A 26,731-nucleotide genomic window follows, 5' to 3' on the forward strand; every position below is an offset into this window, starting at 1 on the left:
CCTTCCCACTACTTGTCTCACTCATACATCCAGAGTTCGGACTGTCAGCCAAACAGGATCTGTGCCTTTCTCCTCTCCATCTTCTGTTGCTGCTATATCCTCCTGCCTGGGCTGTATGGTTTCTGTCATCCCTCCCCCAGGCAGGCAGACTGTGCGCGGAGTGGATCCTGTTGTGGTAGAAACTTATTCTGACATGACAGGCCAAAGTTATATCTTTAGCACATTGGCTCACCTCCCTGCTCAGGACATAAAGGTAGAGGATTAGGATATATAGCTATATTTCTTTGAATGTAGAGACACAAATCTGCCTCTTGTCAAACCATACTATAGTAACCAAGGTCATTCAAGTGTATTTCTCCCATTACCCAAACCCTTTGTGTTTTTAAGATCACTTCTCTGTTGAAATGACTCAATCCTTCCAATAACAGCATACTGTTATTGCGTCTAGAGAGGGTTGGTTGGTGACATACATTGATACAGTGAATGAGGGACTTGGTGGGAATTCCCATTGGTTTGTGTGTTTTATGTATTTGTGTTGCATGTGGAAAAAAATCTCTAAGCCCAGGGGTATTACCACTGCCGTAGCACGCACCCCCGCAGGGTTGGGGTCCCCCCGGAGGTCGGCCCCCCCAGAAAGCATATGAACACGTCATAATTTCTTTTTACTAATTACAGGAAATTACCTTGAAACTGCTACATTTTCTTTCAGCGTCATGGCAAAATCTGAAGAATAGCCGAAATTAGCTCAGGGATTCTTGAACATCGGAACAATCCTTGTCCGGCAGGGAAACTTTATTTCTATACTTGACAAAAATATACTTTTTGCATATTTTTGCTTAAATGTACTTTAGGGGAATTTTTATAAAGAAAATATATATTTGTTTTTGGATTTTTCAAAATACTTTCAATATTATTTCCATGTCTCTATGCCTGGATATGTCCTCGTCCGAAGCAAAGGATTGCAATTTCAAACTCTCCCAAAAAGTGTTTAAAATGTTTWAAAAAATGGCAATAATGGATATTAACTGAAATATTATCTTATGTAATTTCTTGCAATAGCCCCCTGTGACTTCAAAGAATATTTATCTCAAAACTGTGATTCCTAAAAGATGTGTCAGGAGATTTGGTTAATTCTGTCAGATTTGTCTAAAATCCTAAATTAATCAGGAATGAGCAGGGTCAGCTAYACCATAAGGACCCCTTATTCATGTCCTCATTACATGTAGTGTAACAAGACCACCCATGGTCTGTAAAGTTATCTACTTTTGATAGATTTAAACAAACAATGTTGGAATCACCATCACAACCATAAACTGTCAACTCCATCTGCCTGATAGATTAAGATAGAATATGAATTTTGGTTCAAATACAATATGTTACATTTAATTACAATTTAGACTCATAAAGCWATTGAGAAGAAAAAAGAATTGCTACTGTGTATTGCACTTGAATGAAGAAGAAAATGTGATTATTACTTTTGTACAACGTCAACTCCGTCAGAGGGCTGAAAGATCTGATAGAATGGATATGTTTTTATTGAGGATTTTGAAATGAATAATTTTACAAATGTTTGTATTGAACTTTGATTTTTAGAGTCAAAAATATGTCTGTTTTCAGTATCTGTTGTCAACTCTGTCAGTGGCTGGTCAACTCCGTCGCTGATGGCTAACACCCTTAAGACCAATTTATTTTTACAATGTTCTGAAAAGATATTTATGTTCAGCAACATATGCTTAAACAATTGAAGTATTTGCTGTGCTAGACCTAAGGAATAATCTTTGCTTTATAAATGTTGTTTTATGTTCTAAATCTAGAAAAACATGACAAAATGCTAAATAAATTAGCCCTAGAGCAATTAATAGTGCTATAAAACAAAACAAAATGTTTGGAGATTTGTATTACATATTTAAATAATCTCAAATCAAAATGTATTTGTTACATGCACCGAATAGAACCGGTGTAAAAATCATATTACAAATAAAATAGCAATAGGAATAAAATAAAATACACAAGAAAGGAGCTACTGTATATACAGGGAGTACCAGTACCACATTGATCTTATGTTAGAATTAAACAATCAAAATACTACTTTTTTGAGGGGTTGCTCTACCTTGTGGGGGGCCCTACGAAACTGTGCTACATCACTGGGTATTACATAATGCTGAAGACATTTAAGTCATTAACAACACAAGCACCCTCCTAGACTTAGACTTATACAAAATGCCCTATTAATGACCCAGCATCTCACTGCTACTAAATATCCCTTCAAGGACAAATGTTTGGATTCAAATGAATACAGAAAACTGAGAAACATAGTATTTCTTGTGTTTCTTCCTGTGCTTCTGTTCCCTATTCCATTAAGATGGATTCAGGATGCCAATTGTCAGACTCCAATTCACACACATAACTGAGTGGTGTGAAATAACAGTTTGAGAGAGATAGAAAGGTAAAACACCACAAACCTGAGTTTTAGAGGTACTGAATGGACAATGGGATCAAAAGACATAGATTTTCTAAGTTTCTTGACACAGGTTCCCACTGGGCACACACTTGTTGAATACACATTGAAAATATGTTGAACCAACATGGAATTTACGTTGAATTGACGTCTGTGCCCAGTGGGTTATTTGAATAAAGGTGAATGTTTGTCTACAGTGCTACTCATACACACTTAGTGGCCAGTTTATTAGGTACACCACCCCATTCACAAAAATGGTTCGCTCCTACAGACAGTGAGTCACGTGGCATTGGCTTGCTATATAAAGCAGGCAGACAGGCATTGAGGCATTTAGTTAYGGTTCAATTTAATGTTAGCATGGGTGAAACGAGTGACCTAAGCGACTTTTAGCGTGGTCTGATTGTCGGTGCCAGCAGTCTCAGTCCTGTGGCCGAAAGCAGCTAGTTGATGAGAGGTCGAAAGAGAATGGCAAGAATCGTGCAAGCTAACAAGCGGGCCACAAACAGGCAAATAACGGTGAAGTACAACAGTGGTGTGCAGAATGGAATCTCAGAATGCAAAACTCGTCGATCTTTGTCACGGATGGGCTATAGTATCAGAAGTCCACACCGGGTTCCACTCCTATCAGCTAAAAACAAGAAGAAGAGGCTCCATTGGGTACTCAATCACCAACACTGGACAATTGAGGAGTGGAAAAACATTGTCTGGTCCTATGTATCCCTGTACCTGTTGCGTCATGAGTCAGTCCATCATCCCATCCTGCCTGGTGTCAGTGGTACATGCTGGTCGCGGTGGTGTAATGGTGTGGGGAATGTTTTCCTGGCACACGTTAGGTCCCTTGATACCAGTTGAGCAAAGTTTCCTTGCCCCTAAGAATTCAGGCTGTTCTGGAGGCAAAGTGGGGTGTGTAAAAGTGTATATCTCTGTATATGTATGCTGAAAATCTTCACAAGCTGTAGAATGTGTCAAGGTCTGAGTAAAGCGGATAATGTATCACACCTTTTGGTGTTTATCACAGTTCATTTGGGTCTCTATTTCCTCAAAGTTTTCTTAATCATATCCATCAATTCTTTGAACTTAGCTCAGTTGAAAATAAATTAATTAAAAGAACATAAAAAAACACATTTGGGCCTCTGGAGAAAGATGGATCTGTATAAGAAAAATATAATATTTTAGCATAAAAGTACTTTCTATTCTTGGGGTAAAATCACTACGCTATATGGCAAGACACCATATATACAATTCTTTAGGGGGGAGCCCATAAGTCATTGGTCCTCTCCATATGAGGGAAAAGGTGCACACACATGAAGCATGCGATTTACAAGAAGAAAAAAAGGGCCATATCGGCCCGGGCTATTAGGGTTTGGAGCTGCCAAGCCGTGAGGCACTGGTTGGCTGCCGTCTTTAATGGCCCCCGTTTCTCCAGATGTAAACACAGGATCTTCTCCAAACATTGCCTTTTTAAGGCCTCTCTGGAAGGGAGCAGGCACGGGGGTGACCCTAGCTCTCTGCACTTCACTACCCTAATGAAGGGTCCGCCCCCCCCCAGCCAGAGTGCCAACCAACATTCCCTCATTTGTTTTACTGTTTTCAGTTTGTTCCCCTCCAGGGCAGTCCCCCCTCTGTCTAAATGTAGTCTTTTCCAGCCAGGCAGTACCTCAGGAGGCGACAGCAGCACCCAGGTTCTGAGGGCCTGGAGGGTGGGGGATGCGAGTCGAGGGGTCAGTGCGGAGTGGTTTACCCAGAATGAGTGACATTTCACAGACATGGCGGGGCACTCCCCCCACCCCCACGAGACCGCTGTCTATTCTGTTTATTTGACCCCCACAGCTGTAGGCGCCCAGGAGGAACATTTATCTGGCAGGGTGTGAGCAACAAGGTCATGGCTTTGTGCCCCAGTTCTTCTATACACTGATCAGTCTACTTAGATGTCGGCTGACTCGGCTTGTTGAGCAGAATGTCCGGTCACCACAATATATGACAGTGTTGAAGGTATAGCTAAATGTTCCTGAAAGTAGGATTTAGTGCATATTTACTGTATGGATGCAATTTTGTATACACATCAGTTGAAGAAGTTGTCATGAAGTGCTGCTAAGGGAGTGGCTTTGAACGCGGCAACCATCTGTTCCATAGAGACTAAAGGCAATGGTGTAAAGTACTTACAGTTGAAGTCGGAAATTTACACACACTTAGGTTGGAGTCATTAAAACTCATTTTTCAACCACTCCACAAATGTCTTGTTAACAAACTATAGTTTTGGCAAGTCGATTAGGACATCTACTTTGTGCATGACACAATTCATTTTTTCCCAACAATTGTTTACAGACAGATTATTTCACTTATAACTCACTGTATCACAATTCCAGTGGGTCAGAAGTTTAGATACGCTAAGTTGACTGTGCCTTTAAACAGCTTGGAAAATTTCATTAAATGATGTCATGGCTTTAGAAGCTTCTGATCGGCTAATTGACATCATTTGAGTCAAATGGAGGTGTACCTGTGGATGTATTTCAAGGCCAACCTTCAAACTCAGTGCCTCTTTGCTTGACATCATTGGAAAATCAAAATAAATCAGCCAAGACCTCCACAAGTCTGGTTCATCCTTGGTAGCAATTTCCAAACGCCTGACGGTATCACGTTCATCTGTACAAACAATAGTACGCAAGTATAAACACCATGGGACCACGCAGCCGTCATACCGCTCAGGAAGGAGACGCGTTCTGTCTCCTAGAGATGAACTTACTTTTGTGCGATAAGTGCAAATCAATCCCAGAACAACAGCAAAGGACCTTGTGAAGATGCTGGAGGAAACGGGCACAAAAGTATCTATATCCACAGTAAAACGAGTCCTATATCGACATAACCTGAAAGGCCGCTCAGCAAGGAAGAAGCCACTGCTCCAAAACCGCCATAAAAAAGCCAGGCAACGGTTTGCAACTGCACATGGGGACAAAGATCGTACTTTTTGGAGAAATCTCCTCTGGTCTGACGAAACAAAAATATAACTGTTTGGCCATAATAACCATTGTTATGTTTGGAGGAAAAAGGGGGAGGCTTCTAAGCCGAAGAACACCATCCCAACCGTGAAGCACGGGGGTGGCAGCATCATGTTGTGGGGGTGCTTTGCTGCAGGAGGGACTGGTGCACTTCACAAAATAGATGGCATCATGAGGGAGGGAAATGATGTGGATATATTGAAGCAACATCTCAAGACATCAGTCGGGAAGTTAAAGCTTGGTCGGAAATGGGTCTTCCAAATGGACAATGACCCCAAGCATACTTCCGAAGTTGTGGCAAAATGGCTTAAGGACAACAAAGTCAAGGCATTGGAGTGGCCATCACAAAACCCTGACCTCAATCCCATAGAAAATTTGTGGGCAGAACTGAAAAAGCGTGTGCGAGCAAGGAGGCCTACAAACCYGACTCAGTTACACCAGCTCTGTCAGGAGGAATGGGCCAAAATTCAACCAACTTATTGTGGTAAGCTTGTAGAAGGCTACCCAAAACGTTCGACCCAAGTTAAACAATTTAAAGGCAATGCTACCAAATACTAATTGAGTGTATGTAAACTTCTGACCCACTGCGAATGTTTTGAAAGAATTAAAAGCTGAAATAAATAATTCTCTCTACTATTATTCTGACATTTCACATTCTTAAAATAAAGTGGTGATCCTAACTGACCTAAGACAGGGAATCTTTACTAGGATTAAATGTCAGGAATTGTGAAAAACTGAGCACCCAAAAGTACTCGTTACATTTTGAATGCTTAGCAGGACAGGAAAATGATCTAATTCACACACTTAAAGTGAAAATCCCTGGTCATCCTTACTGCATCTGATCTGGCGGACTCACTAAACACAAATGCTTAGTTTGTCAATTATGTCTGAGTGTTTGAGTGTGCCCCTGGCTATCCGTAAATTAAAAAAACAAGAAAACTGTGCCGTCTGGTTTGCTTGATATAAGGAATTTGAAATAATGTATACTTTTATATTTACTTTTGATACTTTTAAGTATATTTTAGCAATTACATTTACTTTTGATATTTAACTATATTTAAAACCAAATACTTTTTGACTTTTACTCAAATAGGATTTTACTGGGTGACTTTTACTTTTACTTGAGTCATTTTCTATTAAGGTATCCTTACTTTTACTCAAGTATGAAAATGGGTACTTTTTCCACTACTGAATAAAGGACTATGCACTCACTTTATGCTGCACACCGTATCAAGAAATCTCTGAATTCTACACAAAATAACTGCACTATGCTGCATTTTCACTCTGTTCATCTCCCTGCATTTAGGTATATTCATACTGATACAGTAAATTTGTACATCCACTGTACATCAACCGTATACCCACTGTATATTTGTATATTCTCTTATAGCTCTATGCTCACTATACCTAGTTGTGTATAACGTTTCAACTTTGTTTAAACTCAGCTGTCTGTATTCTGTCTCTAAATGGTGGCAATCACTAGCAGAACCATATCACCAAGTACAATTCTGAGTATGTGTAAATTAACTTGGCGAATAAAGGGGATTCTGATGGCGTCTGAGGTGAGGGCTTGCGTAACCCACAGGTCCCTAACTTGCACCCAAAGCTCCTCACTATGGCCTCCCCTACAAACAGTGACATAAGTTAGAAGATGATTGCTAGTCTCACTCACCACTCACTGTGTCTTCTCATATCGGAGTAACACCAGCTGCTTTGGCATGTCTCATCTCTCTCTCTCGCTCTCTCTCTCTCAATCTCTCTCTCCATATATCTCTCTCCTTCTCTCTCTCTCTCTCTCTCTCAGCAGCCACAGGATATGCGATGTACTCTCTGTAGTCAATTACCTTGATGAGCTGATCTCTTGGCCAGTCACACTTCCTGTTGCTCTTGCTCCCATGCAGCTCCCATAGCGTTCTGTCATTTACCGTTTTTTTTATCGCTTTGGTGCAATTTTCACCCGTATGTTGTACATTTGATCAACTCTTAGTACAAAACTTAGAACAGATCATCAAAAAGGCAGTTGTTTCAAAACTCTAAGCACATTTTTAATTGACTAAAAGTACAACACACAAAATCTTGCAGTCACTTTTTCACCAAACTTAGTGTTTCATCTAGAAATACATGTTTCACATTGCAATACATTTTCATATAAAGTAATTACATTTCAAAATGCAATGCTGAAAATACTTTTGATGTGATTTTCTTTTGTTTTAGATGATCACTTAAACATTTGGTAAACCTATAGATTTTACATGTCAACAGGTTTGTCTGCTACAGTTTCTGAGAACTACATCATGAAAATGTATGTCTGTAAAGTAGAAACATAAAAAGTATGACATGTACTCGAATGTACGTACTACTATGATGATGATTTTACTTCTTCACAGTACGTTTTTAAAAAATCGAATCAAAGTTTGTTGGTCATGTACACAGATTTTACACCAGGTGCAAATATTTGTATACAATACAATACCAATATGCAAATCATCCAGAAAGTCCAAAACAAGAAAGAAATGCATCCCCTATAGCGTAAACAACTTGTTGCCGTTGGACAATACAGTACAGCAATATTGTACTACATGCCATTTACGTAGCAGACACATTTTGGTGTGTGACCCCAGTGGGAATTGAACCCACGACTCTGGTGTTGCTACTGCCATGCTCTTATGAACTTAGCCACATACAGGACCACTACAATACATATGTAAAATACAATACTGTAAAATACAATACACGATTACAATACAGGTGGAAAATGTATGACTGCCATCCCCATGAGGAGTGCCACCCACCTTCAGGCCATGGATGAGGCATGCAATGATTTCAATCCAGACCTGTCAGGCTTGGATTTGCCATGCCAAAATGTTTTTGCATGAACAATGGAGGACATTTACTGCAATTTCGATGGGAACCTATGGCCAAGTCCGGCTTGATGCAATCGAGTGCTTGCTAAACATTGTTACTTTAATTTCTTTAATTTGATTACATCTTGAAAGATCTCTTCAATGACCACACCTATAATCACACGGGATGGAAATGATGGAAATGTGACGTTCAGTCAATTTGAAGCTCTACTGCGCAAGCTTCCATGAAGCATAAAGACGTGAGTTACCAAACACGTCGTCGAGGTTCCTCGGATCTCCACCAAATCGGGTAGATCGATCCGCTTTTAGTTTTGATGCGCCCCGCCGCTGGAACAATCGGCAGATCTCATTGAAAGGGGATGTTCTGGTGCCGCTCTGACAGTTAAGGGTATTGATTGAAGACCTAGTATCTGAGAGATGTAGATGTTATTTATGATTGTATTTTAGATTTTTTGGTGTATTTTAACTGTTGCTTGTGTTCTATAAAATGTGTAAATTATCAAATGCAGGGCTCCCTTGTAAAAGAGATTTTGGTCTCAACGGGACTGTTGAAATTAAGGTCAAATCAATTTAAAAAACAAGTAGTGCAAGTGTAATGCCTAATGTGAAAACAGTGTAATGTACTGTAATTTACAGTACTGTAGCATACTACATTGAAACGGAAATGTTGAAACATGTATCTTACATGTTTTGTTATTGGATTAACTGGTTTTTAAAATAACTAAACTGAGAAGATATCATTATGTTGTGTTTTGGTAATTAAATCATTATATTTCACAGTAAACTTATATTTTGGATCAATGGTTGTGTGGTGAAAGATGTCTACAAACAAAAAGTTTTGAAGTGTTACCAATTTGGAGTTTGGATTTTTGTATTAGGAATTTGGAGTTTTGTACTAAGAGCTTTAAGAAATAGTACCAAAGAGATAAAAAATAAACTGGAACGTCCTCCTTACCTCACCGCCATCATTTGACACGAGCCAAACCTGCCTGGATTTTTCAGTACATGTGGTCGGTTTTTATAAATTGTCTTCATCTAACTCTGCCTCTCTCAAGTGAGCTCTCTTTACAGTAATCTTACCCTGATGCTTAGCTTCATTCTGTGTGTGTGTGTGTGTGTGTGTATGTGTGTGTGTGTGTGTGTGGGGGGGGGTCCGTCCGCCCGTCCGCTGGCTTATGTGTAGGTTAGATTGTGTGTGAGAGAGAATTAGTCACTAGGTAAGAGTGTAGTATGATCTCTGAGAAATTCATCTCCATCCCCACTCTTCTCCCACTTCCCTCTTATAAAAGCAAACAAAACGTATTTCCCCTCTGTTCTTTCGTATTCCCTCCTCTTTTTTCCGTGACCTTTCAGTATAGGATTCCCAGCTTGCATTCAGTGAATGCTTTCCCATATGGGGCAGTGAGCCCTTTTTGAGAAGAAGATAATTATTCCAAATAACTGTGTCTGAGGCCCCATGTTCCCAGGCCCAGCCCGGCTAGAGCAGGCAGGAATGGCAAGGAGCCCTCTCTCCTCCTTAATGGTTTCCACATGGAACTCTGGAGTGGGCGGCCAAGCCTCCAGCACGGGCAGAAAACTCCAAATTTAGAAGAAATATGAAAATGGTATAATGCGGCTTCCTTTGCAAGGGAGACAGGCCCAGCCCCCCCTCCACCCTGACCCCTCCCTCCCCCAGAGATTCTCCTCCTCAGACGCTGCAGGTCACAGGCTGAGGTCACGGGGGCCCTCATGCTAGCCAATCACAGAGCTCGGGGGGCTTTCCCTCACATGCCCCTCTCGCGTTGGGCCGGCCCCTCGGCTCATATAAGGTAAAAGAAAAGACTTTGCTTCCTAAGCCAGCTGTGCTTCAAAAGGGAGCTTTGCACCGGGAACCCCCTTCAGACATTAGGGCTCATACAGAGAGCGGTCATGGTAGCAGTGCTGAGGAGCCCCCCACCTCACCCCACCCCACATGACCACTGCCCACCCCCTACCCAGACCTCACCACTCAGCGCTGCCAGCATCATCCCAGCCAGCCGGCAGCCAGCCGCGGGGCCGAGGCCAGCACAGACAGCAACATAGGAGCCACCGAGGACCAAGGCCACAGAGATAGCAGCACACAGGTATGTATGCCTCCGCTACACACCCTTACATACATCGTTAGAGATTTCACACTCACCCAAAGTGGAAATTATACCAGCCATCTGTGAACTGTAATGTAATATACTTTGGTCATTTTAAACCCTAATATTTGCTCGTAGGTAGGCTTGTTGTGGTGGGCAGGCAGTCGGTCGACAGAGTATAGGGTTGATGGTGACTAATAAAGAGTGCATTGTCATCCGTCATCTTCGCCTGTCTGTGCTGGAGGCTGAGGTCTGGCTGACCTGGGGTCAGGGTGTATTTGTCTGCCGAGCACGTCCGTGGCGGCGGAGATATGTCTAGTGTGTCATTGACGGTAGACAGACAGACAGCAGGCCAGGGTGACACTGAGCTGATGGGCAGGCTGCAGATGAGATGACGGCTCTCACTGGGACACAGAGCAGTGTCACTCCAGTGTTACTCCTAGTAGGTGTTTGAACCTTGGTGCTGCTGCCAGCAAGACAATGGTTTGTTGAATTAGTGTGGGGCAGGATTGCATTAGGCTTCTTCATTGACTACTTTTTCTAAGCTCATCCCACCCACATTTGCATATAGTGACACAGCAACTCATCTGAACGTAATGGAGACAGACAAGCACTGCTAACAATGAATGATGACATTTCTACATTCTGTACATGTTGATCTTGTGTAAATTCTGCCACTGTACATACGTATAGATTGCCTCTGATTCCTGCGACAGTGCTATTTTGGTTGTTGATCAGATTTGTCCCGCAATTCTTCGTCGTAATCATTTCAGGCTAAACAAGCATTATTTACAGTATCTGTTTTCCTTTTGCTTGGGTCATGGAAACGTGTAATCACTTTTCACCTCTGCTATTTCAATTATGTGTCTGCTTGAGAGAGAGAGAGGTCAAGGTTGAGGGCTGATGTCATAAAGTACCATCACCTGAGAGTGAGCAATGGCAGTCCCTTTCTGCTGCTGTGACAGTTGCTTAACTCTATTGCTTTACATCAAAGTGGCTCGCTATACAGCCTAAATCTAACTCACCACGGAAACTAGAAATTATGTGTTTTCTGCTTCATATTACCTCAGCTTGCTTAGAAATTCCAAATTTAGTTCAAGATGTATCTGTTGCTCTCCTCTGTTGCTCATTTTACTTTGATACACTGTGTGAAAGATCTCGATTGACGTAGCATTTCATCATGTTGGTTAGGTTTTTGGACATTACGCAAATAGACAGCAGAATGACGGATCCACACAGCACTTAGGGGTCATAAGCAGCCAAGCAGTTCAATAAACAGGGATGATAGTCATTAACACTGTGACATTCTACAAAATGTTTGCACAAATAAATACAATGCTCTAGCTGCTTCAAGTTATATTTCATCATGGTATGACATTGGAAATGTGAACACACACCCATCCCCCCACCCACTTTCCCTCTTTGTCTCGTGTTCCTTCCCTGCCTCTTCTTCTCCTCTCCTCTTCCTGACACTAACAGCAGAGCCTTCTAACAAACAAAGAGGCAGCAGATGTAGCCAGCTGTTGGGTGCCTCGGGGTCAGTGTTGGCTACCTCGTGTGCGGGTATGGACGGCACACACACCAACCTTTAATACGAAAAATCTCTCTCTCTTGCAAAATTGTGGTTTTCTCATGAGAGTTGATTGGGAATGATCAGCTATGAGTCCAGAGATCATAAATGCACCTAGTACAAGTGCAGTGTTCATTCAGAGGAAACAGCAAGGCCTGCAGTCCATATGAGTTGACACATGTACATCATCATACATTATGAATCATCAGGGCATCAGCTGTCAGGACCTTCCTTCACATCTTAACTTGAAGATACAATATATTTCACATTCAGATTTGGGCCTCTACTCTTTTTAGTTTTAGTTATGTGGTTAATTATTTCTTGTATGTTTCTCTTGGTATTTTTGACCATGTCTTGTCAGTGTCCTTCGAGTGTATTAATAACGCAGTACATCATATCAGTGGATGGATGGATGATTGGATGGATGGTATGGATAGATTAAATGAGGAGGGATGGAGGGGAGAGTTATGGGGATGGAGACAGAGGTGGAGGGAGAGGAAACGCTGTATTTATTTTGAAAGGAGTGAAAAGTTTGGAAGCTATCAAACCGCGAAGCCTTTTCACATGACCCTTTGGTGGCCCTGGCTCTCTGGCCTGTCCTTTGCGTCACTCTCCTCCTCCCCAGGGCCCAAGGGACCCCCGTTCCCAGGGTCACTTCCACATGAACGCCAGGGTAGGGTAGGGTGGGGTGGGGGTCGGGGTGGGAGGGGAGGGGAGGGGAAAGGGGGAGTTAACTCCTCAGAGACTGATATAGTCCTCTGTTCACATGGCCAAAGGAGGACAGACAGCCCGCTGAGGGCCCTGATCATAGATACATACTCTCTCTCTCTCTCTCTCTCTCTCTCTCTCTCTCTCTCTCTCTCTCTCTCTCTCTCTCTCTCTCTCTCTCTCTCTCTCTCTCTCTCTCTCTCTCTCTCTCTCTCTCTCTCTCATTTTCTCTCTCTCTCAGGAACACACATGCATGCATGCACAAATACACACACAATAGAGTTTGTTTGGCTCTCTAGTATATTATATGTCCTTATAGATGGGTGAATTTCTCCCCACACTTTGTCTCATGATCCTTTGGCTGCTATAGTGGTGCAAGCTAAGTTTCCGTAGCTACAGCCTCACATTCCAGATTCCATCTCTCTCTCTCAGCGTTCTGGGAATGCTTCAGCCGTTTTGTCACTTCCTCTCCGGGTTGTAAAGAAAATGCTCCAGCTGGTCTTATCTGACTCATAAAAAGAAATGCTAATTTGTGTCTTTTAGAAAACTCTGATCCATCTTGTCCGTTATGACTGCAACATACATTTTAGAAAAAGACTGACAATTTCATGCTCAATGTTCGTTACTTCGTTCTGTTATTTCCTCGTGTGTCTTTTATTCATAACCTTTGACACCTGGTAGAAGAAATTGCTCAATTATTGCTGAATTTGTTCGTCAATGATATGACTAAAGAGTATCAGCAGCATATTCACCCTCAGTGTAAGAAGAACGGTTATAAATCAGTAAATGTATTATTCGTTAGAAGTGTTTTTAAGGGTTCATTCATTATAGTTCTTGGCCCTCTTAGTTTTATTTTCCGGCTATTCCAAAAAGAATGTACAGTTCACTATCGAGCCTACACACATGCCAACACACACACACACTCACACTCACACAACCGTCCTTGGCCCGTTGGGATAAGAGACACATTCTTTCTCAGAAACGATCTCTTGATCCTGAGAAACACATCCAGCCCAAATTCCAAAAGTGCTGGGAATCCTATGTTTATGGAAGGCATCTCGGAGGGAGCGTTGTGGGATCAGGCGTGGGGTGCCCTGAGGGGGTTCCACGGATCTCTGCTGTCCTGGATCTGTGATAGGATTAGAGCCACAGCACACAGACGCTTTGATCTAGACTTACCCTGGTGAAGATGGGGCATGTACTGTCCAAACAAGGCCGGGCCCCAAAGGTAGAAATTATCTTTTAGTAGAAAGTTCAATTATGTAAGCGACAGACTGACAGCCTTTGATTTCACAGCTTATTTGACTGTAGCTTAGTCATCAGTGCATTCATTATACAGTTAATAAGCCTCTGGATGGTTTTGGCACGAAAGGATGGACTCTTAGAGTTATTCAGYGATGCAAGTTGCAAAGTTTCTCCCATAAATTTCTGCTCCTCCTAAGAGCTGTCAAATACTACTCTGACCATRATGTCTCATTGTATGTTTAACAAAGTAAGACCCACGTGAAGGTTTACCACGACGACTCATTAACCTCTGCTATGACATTCATTTCTTACTCTGTCTCCTCTGGTCTTTGCCTCGCCACATCAGTGAGAGAGAGAGAGAGAAAGCGAGCGAGATAGAGAGAGGCTGAGTCAGTGTTGTAGCTCAGCGGTACTAGAAAGGCCTGGGCTTCATCAACTACACATCTGATTCATCTACCGTGGTATACAGAGAGAGCAGGCAGAGGAGAGAGAGAGAGAGAGGAAGGGATTGAGAGTAGAAAAGAAGGAATGAGGGAGAGAGAGAGAGAGAGGGGGAGGCCTCCCCCACCCTCCTCACGCTTCCTGTCTAGATGATTTAAGGAGATGGGGAGAAATGAGAGGGGACCTTAAAAGGCAATGTTTGGGCGTGCAGGAGCGTTCGCTCTCTCCATTATCATACCCTGGGCCTGTGTCTGTGTAAACACAGCGTCTGCCTGCACGTCTGTCTGTACGTCTGTGGAGGTGAGCACTTTGGCACAGGCTGAGGCACTTCACGCACACGCACACACACACACACATATACACACACACACACCACATAACACACACACACACACACACACACACACACACACACACACACACACACCACACACACACACACACACACACACACACACACACACACACACACACACACACACACACACACACACACACACACACACACACACACACACACACACACACACACACACACACTTACAGAGGAGCTTGCACACAAACTCACACACATACACACCAATGTAAACAAGTCTTGGCAATGTATTTTTCACCTTGTCACTTTCAAGTGATAGTTTTCTGACTTTGGAGAAAAAAAGGGACAAGGTTTACAAATCATTTTGACAAATGTTTAGGCTGGAAAGGTCTTCGGTTATATGGTAAAAACCCAGAACATTACATTCATAACATCTAGCATATGTTGTGCCATGTATAGCAAACTGTAGATTAGGATATATTACATCCTAGTCTTTACATAGTAGTACAGACACCATGTAATACTCAAAGAATGTGCACTATTGCTGTCATAAGAAATAAACTAGTTGATATTAACGTGATCGTAAAACTGTTTTAACACAGAGCATGGGAAACAGGAAATGGATACAGGATGCAATGTTTATTGTTATGTGTTGGTTATTAACAGTGTCTGTGGTATCAGTATCATTAGACACACAAAGCGTGGCAGAGGAGTGTTGTGTTTGTTTATATGTTCTCGGCCTGTAGATATCTGTGGGGGTGAGACATCCGGGGTCCTGGATGAGGCATGTATGTAGCACCCTTTATACATATGGAATAGTCTCTGGTAGGTTCCCAACACATTATTTAGACAAAATGGCAGTCCTTCTTTGTGACTGCGCTAGGGTTTTACTGGCTTCTCCACCTTCGCTCACTTTTCCCTTTTAAGTCAGCCAGCAGCAGGCTGTGACTAGAAAAGGGAATGTATGCAGCCAGCCGGCGAGAGCGAGAGAACGAGGAAGAGAGAGGGATGTGGGGGAGGGGCAGGCATGCTGAGAGCAGTGACAAACTATCTGCTTCCATGATCACCGCCTCCCCGCAAGAGCCTGAAAGACCCCGAAAGAGTGAATGTTTACCAAAGTACAGCTACATTTTCCATTATCCCAAAATAAAATTGGCTCAGAATTCCTTATAAGGGCCGCGGGGAGGCTCCAGGAGAGAGGTTTGAGACAACCTAAAGCTCCTTGGAGATAGCTCAAAACTGCGGCGGATTTCTCATTTTGTTTCTTATTTTTATTTGATGATTCTTTTTTGTTGTTGTTGCTTTCTCTCTTTGGAATAAATGGAAAACTCCTTAAATTAGATTACAGGAGATTTATTGTACTCCTAAATATTTGTTATAGCTTTCGGACACTTTAGTTTGGACTGTGAGAACAACTCCGAGCTTGGCTCTGTCTATGGCATCATCACTAAGCTATCTCTGCAGGCCATACCTTAGCCAAACAGAGTTAGACACAACTATCCATGAGCCCATGCTATTGAGTGTCCTGTTCCTGTGTGTCTGTGTGAAGCCTTGTGGATCTGCTGTCTGTCTTCTGGGACTGGTGTTTAACTGTTCTCTTCTCTCTGTCTTTTCCTGTTTCAGACTGAACCAAAGAGCAGCACATACACTGGAACCAATAGGTGAGTATCACATGATGTCAGCTCCGTTATCTCAGCCCAATTATCTGCCTAAACCTCCTCAGGGGTCAGAAATTATGGCTGTGATTGACAACTGATGTAACTTCTCAGAAATGAAAGATTTTTTTAATGTAGGCTACAGTCTGGTGTATCCCTGTGAGTGGCCCCTATGCAATCCCCCAGACCTGTCCAACAATTGTGTGATTACACCATCCCTCTTCCTGGGTTGAGGGTAAAAACTGAGCACTCAGTCACAGGTGTTTATATGAGCTCAGCATAGTGTCTGGTTGCCGAGTAATGTTCTGCGGTGTCCATGTCCACACACTGAAACGTGCCAGATAGAGACACTGTTCAAGGGCACAGTCAGCCCGCCGGTCTAAATTGGCCGAAAGTCAGACACTGAGKGGAACGCTGTGTATCAGATGATATCAGATCCAAGGAAATTTGTCTGAAACCTTACTGTCATCAGTGACCCACAACAACAGAACGAGCTGACAGAACGAGCTGATAGTGTCTTCTTTACTCTGATTCAATTGTGTGTTTCGTTGACTCCGATTTTTAGCTATTTTTTTACCAGCCAATCACAAACATTAAATAATTACTGTATATAAATCAGATGAAGTGTCAGTGCTCCATGGGAGTTTCCTCCTCCTTCTCTTCCATCTCCTTCCTCTTCCTCCTCCTTCTCATCCTCCCTCCTTCACCTCCTTCTGAAGCCTCCTTGTGGTGCCTGAGGCCTGATGTGGGTAGGCAGGAGGCCCCAGTAATCCTGTCTTTGTGGGCCAAGCTAGTTACACGCTCATGAAGCAGGCAGGGCACTGTTCCCCTGCCTTCCTGCCTGAATTCTGTGGTGTCGTGACCTCAGTGACACCCAGAGGCCCAGCAACAGATGTGTCCCCTGTGAACCCAGGGACCTGGTCACCCTGACACCTACACACATCTAGTCCATTCACCAGCACCTAGCATAGACATATTACACCTCTCCAGTGAGGGATCCTCTCACACATTATTATGGTATCAGTTCAAATGTTATTAGAATGTTATAATGTTCTATTAAGTTAACTGATTATTTCATCTACTGTATATGAGTACACCAGTTTAATTATCAAGTAATAGCAGTAAGAATCTACTGAGAAATTGTGCCCACAAACTTTATTTGAGAAAGGAGTGAGAGCAAGGCTAATGGTATGTGGAATGAGTTAGATCATTTTTTATGGAAGCTCCAGTACAGTAGCAGTGATCTAGTGAGAGATTTCATAGCCACAGGGATGAGAGGCAGGGCTGATGGAGGAATCCTGGGTGTAATATGAAGAGTAGAGGAAGTATGCTGAGAGCAGAGGGAGAGAGGGAGCTCCTGGGATGTGTCCCAATTGGCACCCTGTTCCCTTTATAGTGCACTACTTTTGACCAGAGCCCTGTGGTCCGATAGTCAAAAGTAGTGCACACTATGGGGAATAGGGTACCATTTGGGACGTAATTGTTTGTTTGCTCTGCGGCTGGGTGTCCTGCAGTTAGGGGTTTAGTTTGGGTGATGCTCCTGGCACCCTACCCCCTCTGTGGTCGCTGTGAGAAGAACGTGCTGGAACAGGAGAACGGCCCACACCCCTGCTGTCATGATGGCAGCATCTCTCTCAACAGCGTGCTGCTGATTAAAACTCTGTGGCCACAATCCAACATGGCTGAAGCTCCTCAAAAATCAGTGCCAAACGCATTCCAAAAAACCCCAAGTACTCCAATCCCCATGTAGGGATTAGGGGTGTGGGAATATGGGAATGTCAGTGGGATTGCAGGGATTAGGGTTGTGGGAACAGGGAGGAATGTCAGTGGGAGTGAGGAGCTGAGGGCACAGGGACAGGAAGGAGCAACATTTAAATATGCAGGCAGGCAGGGGTCAAAGTCATTTCCTGTTCTCCAATATAACGTTTGCAGCCCGCACATTCCCCCAATATACAGCAAGCCTCAGTCTTTATGGTACCTCCCTCTTCCAGTTTGATACTGGAATGGGACTGTACAGACAACTGTCACAATGTACTTATGTGTGGTTCATGCCGTTCGTTGAACGCTCTAAAGAATCCTCCGTTGCTCTTCTTACCCACAGGTCAGTCTGCACTGGGGTCTTAGAACCTCTTTGGTGTCTTACCTACCTCCAACTTTCTTAGTCAGAACCATCCTATAGTGATGTGAAGAGAAGACAGGTAAGGTAAATCTGGGTGGGCCTGCCAGAACACTGGCGTTGACGTTTTACTGTGTAGGTCTATTGCTTGGTCCTCAGGCCCCAGGTGCAGTGCTGCATCTCTGGTCAATTGGGAGTCTGAGATGAAGCACTGTAGCTCGGGAAGGAGGGCGCAGCCACAACGGGTGGGCAGTCTGAGTGGTGGCCCATGTCTCTATCTCTCTGCCTTATTATGGACGGTCTTCTAATGGAGATCTATGTTTGGGATATTAGGGATGGAGGGCCCCCGTGACTGGTGCTGCCCCTCCCAGCCTCTCTCTCGCTCTCCCAGGTCTGGCCACATATCTGAGATGCCATATCATCGCTCCACCCATGATGTTTGCCTCTGCTCCATACAGCCGTATCGTCCAGTAAAGACTGTAGTTGCTGGTGTGTTTTCCCATGTTTTAATTCACCACCTCCTCCTGAGTGTATTTCCTGCATTACCCTGGCCTTTTCCTCGTTCCCGGGGTCCAGTTTTCCCAGGAATCCCTTGGGCAATCACAAGGGGGATTCCTGGAAATACTGTTCTTGGGGGTGGGGCTTGACTACATGGATCTGGGATAGTAATACAATCTGCTCGTGATATGTTCCACAGACATGTGTGATGTAATGTCGGGGGAAATGATATGACCGGGGAAGGACAATGAAGTAAGATAGAACGAATGCTACAGTATTTTATGTCTTGATGCAAGGCCTGGCCTGGATAAATACTCTTATGTAAATGTGTCTTTACCTTTTGATATGAATTTCACTATGTCAGAGAATCTTTATAAACTCATATAATTTCATATTAGCTATAATATAACTTTTTCATATCAAATGTGCCACGTGATTTTTTTTTAACTGTCAATAAATGTCAACATTTCCAACATGTCTGTCTCAGTCATTCCTCTTTCTTGTTACACTACAATGTTGAGTATCATCGAAACTTGCTAGAATGACCCAAATCTCATTGTGGACACACTGCCAAATATGAAAACAGTGCCCTCTACAGTATATGTAGATATATCAACACCACAACTTGCTTGTCAAAATTTTCACCACAAGGGGTCAGAGTTGAGCCACTTCCTTACATATGCTACTGGTAGAAACACTCTTCTCACGCCACTTTGAGACAAAGTGATTTTCGTAGCAGGTTAGGAGAGCATTTTTGCCTTAACCTACGTTAATTCTCCCAACCTGCTGCTTAAGTTCTCCTAACCTACTACGAAAAAGTAACTTCGGGTATCAAAGTAGAATAGGCCATCATCCTACATGTGCTACATCAGATTAGCCTACAATCATGGCAGATGAATATTTCAGGGACATAACATATTTCAGTTCACATATGGTAGGAGTAGCATTTACACATACAGAGGAAATGTATATGAGTGCTTGTGTGCACCTTTCTATAGCCATCTTCAACAAAACAGGCAATGTGTACCACAAACGGGGTGTTCTGTGTACATTACAAGACGGGTAGTTGAAAGAATGTGGTAGTTTTAGACAAATAGATCTCCTTTGGGGGAAAAGCCAAAATCACTTTTGTATATATCAATGTATTCAAACAGGTAACTTGGACAAAGTTCATATGACTACAGGCAGGGGACTGTACACTGTTGATAGGATACGTAAAACAAAGGCATAAGAACCTTTATTTGAGGAACAGGAAAAGGGGAGACGAAACTGCTTTAGACATGAACTCACTTATAACAGAGATTTATTTTCAAATCTCTGGGAATGTATTCTTTCTTTCAAGCTCCAGAAACTGCTGCTATACAAACTCCCCCTTCAGGCATGCAGGAAGCACATGTACAGTGACTCATATCAATGTAGGTCGGAAGATGGATAGATACTCACATTCATAAGAGCTTCGCTACACAATAAAATCTATCCCTCCATTGAGAGTCTACTAGACATAGAACACAGTCTGGGCTGCATAGATCTGAGAAGCTTTCTACTGCCTGGTATAAGAAAGACAGGAGCACCACCATGGTAAATGTTCCCTTGCTCTACTCAAGCCTCCCTGCAGTCACGTGTAAGAGGGTCTTCATGGCAGAGAGCGAAGGAAAGTAAAAGGCACAGCATATGAGTAGGAAGGCAGGCAGTGAGAGAGAGTTAGAGTGAGAGAGGCTGGCCCTTTAACACTCACTCACTGCAAGGTTATCTGGAAACTCCTCAGGGCCTCCACACACACTCACTCACACACACTCACTCACACACAAGGCACTACTGGGCTGTCTAGGCTGTAAGTGCTTGGTCACGTTTGGCTCTACTTGCCCACTGGAATCCACTCAGAGCAGTGGAGGCTGGTGAGGGGAGGACAGCTCATAATGATGACTGGAAAAATAATAATGATGACAAATAAAATTTGATTTGATTTGATTTGGAACGGAGCAAATGGAATGCCATCAAACACATGGAAACCATGTGTTTGTTGTATTTGATACCGTTCCACTTATGGCAGAGTGGAATTACCACGAGCCTGTTCTCCCCAATGAAGGTGCCACCAACCTCCTGTGACTCAGAGGCGACAAAGAGAAGGCTATTTGTCGTGTACTTCACAGCAGTAAATAAACACGGTCATACTTCAAATCTGTTGACTTTTGACTTCAATGGCTTTTCTGTAAGAATGTCTGTGGGTGGGTGTATGAATCTGAGACAGGGTTATACTTGCTGTGAAGATGAAATGCTGTTTTCAAGATAGATGTTGACAACTTTAGCACTATGAATTGACCAACATCAAATGACTAAACACTTAAACCATTAACAGACACATAAGGAAGTAGTTAAGACTTTACTCTGGCATTTTCTTGCCTCTCTTTGGACTGGGGAATTGGCATTTCCCAGATTGCATGTCAACCATTCTGTATGTCAAAGCTCAACTAACTCACTAGGCTGCGAGGGTTATCCATGGTACACAAAATGATTATAAAGTAACCTATGAAAGATAGTTTAGCATGTGTTCTCCAATGAACGAGAATTAAAATACAATAGACATAGACCCTTTAAGATATGGCCTGGTAATTTTAAGGGTGATAACTTGAGGCGTTTCACATTTAAATGCTATCTGATCAAGGTGGTCTGGTTTATCTGCTCCTCCTCATACCTTCTTAATGTCTGGGGTAGGGGGTGGTATGGGCGACGACATGTTAGATGCAAATTCCATAGGCTTGGAGGGAATCTGCCACTGAAACTTCATGTGATGATGACTCACAGGAAGGGAGCGGCACAATTAGCCGTAAATGGCGTGCAGAGGCACCTGAGTTCATACACGCGGACACGCGCACACACGCACACACACACACTTCCCTTACCTGCTGATTAAGCCGACAGCAACACACCTTGAGTTGGGTGCGGCCCAGCTCAACCCCTTATCTGAGTCACAAGTAAAACCATAGTGTTTGACCAGCACTTTGCCAGGCCGACAGGCCGCTTCCCTTCTCCGCTAGGTGTGAAAGGGAGAACCCCGGTGTTCCCTCATGCAGTCAGACATGTGTTGGGCCAGGTGCAGGATCATGGGTATCAGTTGCTCCCGGTATTGTGTGACAGATTACACCACAGCGTTGAGAGAGGGAGGGGAATGGCTGTTTGGGCCTTGGCATAAGTCGTGAATGATACCTACCGTCGAGCGGGAAAGATCCAGCATAGGAAGTGACTCCCCACAGCCACCTGAAACCATGGATGGGACTTTTGTGTCATTCTGGCTCACAAAATAAACCCCTAGACTGAACATTTACGCTTCAGGTTCAACTTGTTCCATGGGCACTTTCGAGCAGATCTTGTATGTTTACTTACTCTGGGAATCTTGTGCTTTTCTGATCATGTTGTCTTGTTGTATGACCAATTGTTCAGAAACAGTACATACTACACCATATAGTACAGTGCATACATATACACAAGACAGCACCAGTCAGATTGAGGTGGAATCTCAACGTTTTGGTTACTGGCCCAATGCTCTAACCACTAGGCTACCTGCTGTATATGACCCACTTTATGCTTAATGTAAGATTATACAGTACCTAGATCCGACAAGGACACCCACAAAATTAGCCTACAAAGAAAAGCAGTGAAAAAGACAATACAGGCCACACAAATGCGTCTTATACTACACAGCTTGGTGAAAAATACAATATGATGTGTTTTGCTGCTTCAGAACAGCAAGCAAATGAGCTGTGTTAAAAATAAAGCCAGGATTGGTTGCAACATTGTTGTTACTATACATGGGGGTTATTTTAATGACCAAATCCATTCACATTAATTTAGCAGGTAAGCTACACAGCCTGAAATAAATATCTAACGGTAGGTAGCCTGAAATAAATAGCTATTGGTACGCTATACACTGGAAAATGAGGTGAGGCAAGCATTTTCGGGTTCCTCTATGCATAGAAACTGAACAGTAGCCTATTATATCATCAACAGCAAACAACATAATTGAGAAACTATAGAAAATATATATTTTAAATTCTATTGATCATTGGGTTGACTGACAGACTCCGCAAAAACATCTGCACATGATGGATGGGGTGGGTTTATGAGAGGGGGCATATGTATCTGTGTTTACTAATATACTTTTCTGTAGCCTTGTGAAGTCAAAATGTAACGCTTTTTTTTAATGTTCTGCCTATAGGTTGACGTAGGGACACGACAGATAGAAATGTGATACTTTTGTTCGAGCTCTCCGGCAGTTTCACAAGAACGCCACGTTGGGGCGCGGTCTCTGTCATATAGTACAAGGTTCACGACGCAGATAATAACGTTTCTGTTTCACAGAACACACGCAGTTTCACAATTTAATCCATAAACAATTATATATGCAACGATCCATCGATACGCCCAGGTGAATATGCTCCTGTAAATGTAGCCGCATTTAGACGTTGTAAAAAGCATCACAGTCATTTATGATAAATTAATTCCGCACATTTATTTTTACAACCTGTAACAACGGGTGAATGTCGAAATGGCCAATCAGCACCTGAGATACGTGTCCTTGTTTAAAAGGTTACATTTTGTCCTAAAGATCCCCCTCCCATTTGGAACGCTGAAACGGGGTCAGAAATCATGTTCTGAAAATTATCCTTTGGGATCTGCTCCACATTATGTCTTCACTCTTCAATCATGTATTCACAGAGGCTGATGGTGTACAAGATGTGGGCAAACATTACATTACTAGGATTAGGATAAGAAAATAAAGTTTTCCTCAATTAACATGACTATGAAATGACATGTGTGGTGGTGCTGCTACTCAATTATCTGTCAAGGGAGCAGGCCCTCTATAGCACCTCCCATTATTATACAAAGGTCCTCTAATTCCTTTCTAGTGCCCACATGCATCTGCATGCCTTGGGTTGTGAGCATTAGTGCCTGCTTGGTCTGTAGTGGGAGCAAATGGATAAGGTAGGACAAGGCCAAAGAGAGGTAGGGTTTAGTATGGCAATGGGATTACATTACACTGCAGTAGCAGCCCTGGTAGGTGGCAGGAAGAGGGAGGAACGGAGCATGATCAGCATGTGACACCTCACCACCACTCACTGGATCTGCCTATGTAGAGGCCACTCCTCTGCTCTGAGCCTTTCATGAAGAGGCACCTAGGGTAGTTATAGATCCTCTATTACTGAGATGGTGAATGAATCTTAAAAGATGATCATGAATGGGATTCCTTAATCGGGCTGTTTCTTCTGAATACTCTTTATTTTTCCAAATACTCCCCTTTACAAGACACTAGGGAGTGCTGCTGTGGGTGAATATTTCAACATTTTGAAATAGGGGTGTGTGTTCTTTCGCCTTCTAAAAGGTCACCAATGACTTCAGATACAAATTGTGAGATTGAGTTTGACCGACCATTTCTATTGACCTCTCTTACATACGGTCACCTTTGTGACAGGCATTTCTTTACTCCAGACATGGTCGTCCCTTTGTCCGCCCAGAGGGATGTCTGGGGCCTCCCTCTTTCTCTGCAAACAGCTGCTTTCCACGCGTGTCGACCTCACAACGGATGAAAGGACAACCAGGCCTTATTCACCCAGCTGCAATCCTTGTGCTGTCCTGTCCTCCTTGCCTGGAGAATGACTTGGCTCTCAGCAGTGTGGTGTGATGGTTGACAAATCCCTGACCACACAAGGCCCCTTCTAGGACTCTCAAGAAGTTAGGTAGCATTCAAACAAAAATAAATACAAGTCACTTATCCAAAAATACACTGGGGGATATAATATATTGCCCTGTGTGCCATGGAAGGATGTAACATCTTTGAAAAATAGAGCACCTCACTTTTGCTACTTATTTTCTTGCCAGCTTTGCAAGTTATTTTCCTGTTGACGAAGTGGCCAAGCAGGATTGCCAGAGGAATGACTACACTGACAGACCCTACAGAACAATGCAAACACTCCCAATAATGTTGTTCAGCAGAGGAAGGGGTAGTCTCACACACACATCTATTTTTACTTGGAATCACCAATTTCCATTATGTAAGGGGGTGGGGGTAGCATGGCACTTTGTCCCTAAACCCATTGTGTAATTCTCCCAGCGCTTCTCGGTTGTTCGACTAACCCCTTTGACACTTTTTACTATTGTATAGATTGAGGAAGAGTGAGTCCCATACTGAAGTCTTGCTGCCAGCCATGATTCTTCTTTGTTTTGGCCAGTTTTATGAGTTGTAGATAAACAATTTTCCACGACAGCTATTTTAATCCATTTTAATATTTACAGATATAAATCCGGGAAGATCTTTTCTTCAAAACACCACAGGCACCTACAACTACCCACCACCCCAACAATATTTCACAGGAACTGCTTTTTCTAGATTACAGCAATAACTTTCCACAAATGTGTCCCTTTGCCTCAAGTGATCATACATTTAGACAAATCCTTTGTATCTTTCCTTTTTATCTATCCCCAATCCTGCTGATGTCTCAAGTTTAAAAAATTCGCAAAATACTAGGGTTGTGTGGTAGTCAACACGTAAATGTGTAAAGACAAGCAAATGGAAAGTCAAATTGTAGTCCCCCCCCCATCATCCGGGCCTAAGGCAGAAGTCTATGTGTTGTTTTCTTCAAATTACTGAGACTGGGACAGTGATTCTGACAAGTCATTTAAATTTATTCTGACATGCTAAAGGGAATAAATTACACTTTTATATAATGTCCAGCTGTAAAATAGCTAAAGCTGGGTCAGGGGTTGTAATAGGGAGTGGGAGAAACAGTTACTAGTGTGCATCTGTCTTGACTAAAGGCTGAGAGAAATCCAAATTATTCTCCCCTCACATATACAGAATTGAAACCCTCCAAAACTATCTTTGCAATAAAAAAAAGAAAGAACGAAAATGAGGAAACTCTAAGCAGCAGCGAAATTTAGTTGCAGGAAGAACAAACAAAAACACCCTTTCCCCAAAATGATCAATTCAATACAGGGAACGACAACTCTATAAAACTGAAGGAAAAAAAGTAGGTTATCTGATTCTTTAAAAAAAGTGTATATATATATGCATGTATATAAAAATGATAACCGAAGGGTGGGTGGTGTGAGGTTCTCTCAAAAACAGAACATTGATGTCATCCATCATAGCAACTCAATGAATAAAAAAAAGAATTTTAAAAAACGACATTTGTCGATTGACATTAACACCTCCAAAAATAAAAAGAATTGATGCGTAATTTTTTTTAATAAGCAATTTCCAAACAGGTTTAGTCAAGTGGTGCCTAATTTATAATGAATATGCTTTTGTGGAGTTGATCTTTTTTATTCATTGTTTGAGACTTCAGAATACCAAGTACAATATAGTTAATGCAGCGTTCTAAAGAGAAACCTAGTAGTCACTAGAATTGTTTTCATCTTCACATTTGAAGCTCTTCTAGCACATATCAGCAGGCAGAATCTTAATTACCCTTTTTATGAAAAGAAACTAAATAAATCCAATGTTTGCTTAGTAAATACCCAGGATTCATTCATAACAACAAAGAAAACAGTTTCCGTTTACATCTTTCATTTTGCTTGAAAATGAGGGAAAAAAGTTGAATAAGGAAGAGAAAATTGTCGTTTCAAATGTTCAATCTGACTGACGTGTGTCTGGGTCATCGTGCCACGCTCGGTGACTGAGGGAATGGGGACAAAGCTGCTCTGACAGGGGGCCATGAGGTGAGGCAGGCACCCGAGCAGCAGCTCTCAGAGGGAGAAAGTTTCAAGG

General features: G+C 42.6%; 1 long non-coding RNA gene across 1 annotated transcript; it reads left to right on the forward strand.

Annotated features, from left to right (window-relative positions):
- Positions 1-10,176: 10,176 nt before the first annotated feature.
- Positions 10,177-19,444, forward strand: LOC139027906 (uncharacterized). Its single transcript, XR_011480056.1, has 2 exons — positions 10,177-10,420; positions 16,324-19,444. It is a non-coding gene; the product is annotated as an uncharacterized lncRNA (long non-coding RNA).
- The last annotated feature ends 7,287 nt before the right edge of the window (positions 19,445-26,731 follow it).

Source organism: Salvelinus sp. IW2-2015, linkage group LG6.1, assembly GCF_002910315.2.
Source record: "Salvelinus sp. IW2-2015 linkage group LG6.1, ASM291031v2, whole genome shotgun sequence".
Lineage (NCBI taxonomy): Eukaryota > Metazoa > Chordata > Actinopteri > Salmoniformes > Salmonidae > Salvelinus > Salvelinus sp. IW2-2015.